Raw genomic sequence first — 3,097 nt, 5'->3', positions numbered from 1 at the left:
TTGTGTTTGATGTGTTTAAATTTATTTACAATTGGTACACTTTAAATTATAACATTTTGGTCATTTCAGGCTGCGTGTTACAACAGTATTATCATCTTTTGTGCCGGGTCTTTTAAATACATACATATTTTTCGATACAATTATTTCACGGTTTTATTCAGGGTTACGTTGCATAATAGAATACATGTGTCATGTATCATCAGAATCAAAGTCATTTTTGTAAAGTTATATTAAGCACCGTATCACCATTATTGGAGTTGTTTGAGAAGAGAAAGTAGCAACAGCATCACCACCACTGTCAAAACTATTGGTATACATTACAGTATTACCAATCAAGATCTGAAAACAGAATGAAAAATTAAATTAAACTTTTTTAAACACATTTAAAAATCTTTTTTTTTTTGGGCTAGGCCTAGACCAAGGTATGCTAGGTGGTTTTACTAGGCTAACTTGAAGTACTAAGCTGGCATACAGTTCATCTCTTATCTTATGCCTAGGCTAGGCCTAATATTTTGATCAAAAGTGTTTCAGTGTTCACCAAACTGAGTGTGTCGCGCTAGAAAGTCATTTCGTACTTTCTAACCTCTTGTTGTTTATGATTCGCTAGCGAAGCCAATATTTCTACTTTTCATATTATATAAATCATTAAACTATTCTATGTTGTTTTATTATTATCTAGGATGCATAAATAGCAAGTATAAATTAATATTGAATGTTTTTTACAGTAAGAATGTTTTGTTAAAACCTTACCGCTTCCTCAGTGTACTTTGAATAGCTGTTAAAGGCAAATTTAACGCTTCAATGACTTGAGCCACTCTGTTAGCCAATCAAATTGCCTGTTTCAGGATTCCGTAGCAACAAGACTGGTTTGCTTATACCCAAAAGGTTATTAAAGAATGTGTTTGATTGGCTATACTATTATTTTACATGACCTACAACCTTTATCTTTGGAAAGATTTTTTCACGAGCTTTCTAAAAATACCACACATTAAGGGGTCTTCTCATAATCAAAGAGGTAAAAGTTGGTTAGAAATAGACACAAATTACAGAATAGAACTTGATTTTTTCACCAAAGACGAAAAAGGGGGGTCTCATTAAAATGTTATTTTCATTGATTTATACTTATAATTTCTTTAAAATACATAGATTTTTGGAATCTACGGTAAATTTTCTGTAAGATTATTTAAAAAACTAAAAATGGTCAAGATATAGGTTTTACACATTCAGAAGCATTTTACAGAAATCCCTTGCTGCCGACAAACGCCTGGTTTTGGTTTGGCGGTACACATATTGTCACTACTATGCCGTACATAATATTATATTGTATTTTTTTTCTTTAAATAAATAAAGAAAATAACGATTAAATTCCAAAATATTCACATAATGTTGAGAAGTTCAAACTACAGTGGAAGCCTTGATGTTTCCAATCAAAGAGCGTAATCTGTATAGCCAATCACAGCCAAAGATGCACAAACTCTTGGTGGAAATGCTAGCAACCTAACACCAAACCAATTCACTGGCTACATTTATTTAAAAAAAGAGAAAAAGATTGTTAACAATTACTGGAGCTGAAATATTATTTTTGAACAGATAGGTAGGTAACAAACATGACGTGATTTGGGTTAGCTGTTTGTCTATAAAAAGCGCCGTAACAAATGTCTATTTTTAGTGAACAAAAATACAAATTTCTAGTAGTGTTTCAATGGAAACGACTTAAATAATTGCAAAATACATACTTTTGATGTGTTTACATAAACAAGAGTTTTATATGTTAAAGATAACTGTCATTTTGTATTGAAATCTCAAAATAGATAGGTTAGGCCGTTTTCTATATAGACTCTGCACCGCTTTTCCGTGGCTTTTAATGAGTAAGAAGGTTAACATTGTTAGCGATAACTAGCAATTTTGACTAAAGATAAATCCACTAAAAAAGATATTTTTAAGAACCAACTTCGTTAAGATACAGACGTTTTAAAACGACCACAAGTGGTTAAGTAGAGAAACAGACAGGCAGACAGACGAAAACGTTGGTAAATAATAAATTTCTAAGGTGGCAACACAAAAATACAAACAGTTAGGCCTATAACTATAAGCTGTTTCTGTTTATATACATGTATCATACGGCATACCCTATGTAATATGAAATAAAAGTAGAATTATATGCGAACAATAATAATATTGTAATACTAAATGCTAAACAATGATGTAGAAATGATTGAAATATAAAAACATCTAATTGAGAGAAGTAAATGGGGAGTTTCGGAGAAGGGGTACGTTCTGCAGTGGAATGCCAAATCCTGAAGAAAGATAGAATTAATTTGTTATCGTATCAAAACATAATGTAATGGAAAGAATTACCATGGTAGTGAAGTATACAATCTGTGCAAACGTGTATTTAATGTACATTTGGAAACAAACATCCTTGCAGGTGTTTAATAATACTAATAATAACAACACCAACAACAGCAGCAGACACAGCAACAGCAGCAGCAGTAGCAGCAACAGCAACAGCAACAGCGACAGCAACAGCAACAGCAGCAGCAACAGCAACAACAACAACACTAGCAATAGCAATGACGACGATGACGATGACGATGACATGCCGATGGCGATGACGATAATAACAACAACAACAACAACAGCAGCAACAGCAACAGCAACAGCAACAGCAACAACATCAGCAACAGCATCAACAGCAGCAACAGCAGCAACGGCAGCAACGGCAGCAACAGCAGCAACATCAGCAACAGCAGCAGTAGCAGCAACAGCAACAGCAACAACAACAGCAGCAGCAACAACAACAAACGTTGATCGTTGTGTTTCTAGTCGTGTTTTTATTTCAGGCTAACTTTGGACAATGCCAATTTGACGGTTTTGCTGGTGGTGTTGGTAATGGTGATGGTAAGTTAGTATCAAATGTACTAAGCTTTTAATTTGCTTTACAATTTATTACTATATACATTATTGATTACATAGGCCTGCAGGCCTAAAACAACAATTCAAAGAATAAAATTCAACTGGGAGTCATTGGACTTATTTTTAAATTCACTGTGTATTTTGTCTTTTTATAAGCGACATTTTGTCAATATATCAAAAC

The 3,097-nt window shown here is 33.4% G+C and overlaps 1 long non-coding RNA gene across 1 annotated transcript; it reads right to left on the bottom strand.

The window, feature by feature from the left end:
• On the bottom strand, positions 1-1,085 carry LOC140039843 (uncharacterized). The gene is made up of 2 exons (XR_011842651.1): positions 751-1,085; positions 1-339 (listed from the first exon to the last, which is right to left on the bottom strand). It is a non-coding gene; the product is annotated as an uncharacterized lncRNA (long non-coding RNA).
• Between the last annotated feature and the right edge of the window lie 2,012 nt (positions 1,086-3,097).

This window comes from Antedon mediterranea, chromosome 2 (assembly GCF_964355755.1).
Source record: "Antedon mediterranea chromosome 2, ecAntMedi1.1, whole genome shotgun sequence".
NCBI lineage: Eukaryota > Metazoa > Echinodermata > Crinoidea > Comatulida > Antedonidae > Antedon > Antedon mediterranea.
Note: the sequence above shows the minus strand (reverse complement) of the source record. Positions and strands in the feature narration are given on the sequence as shown.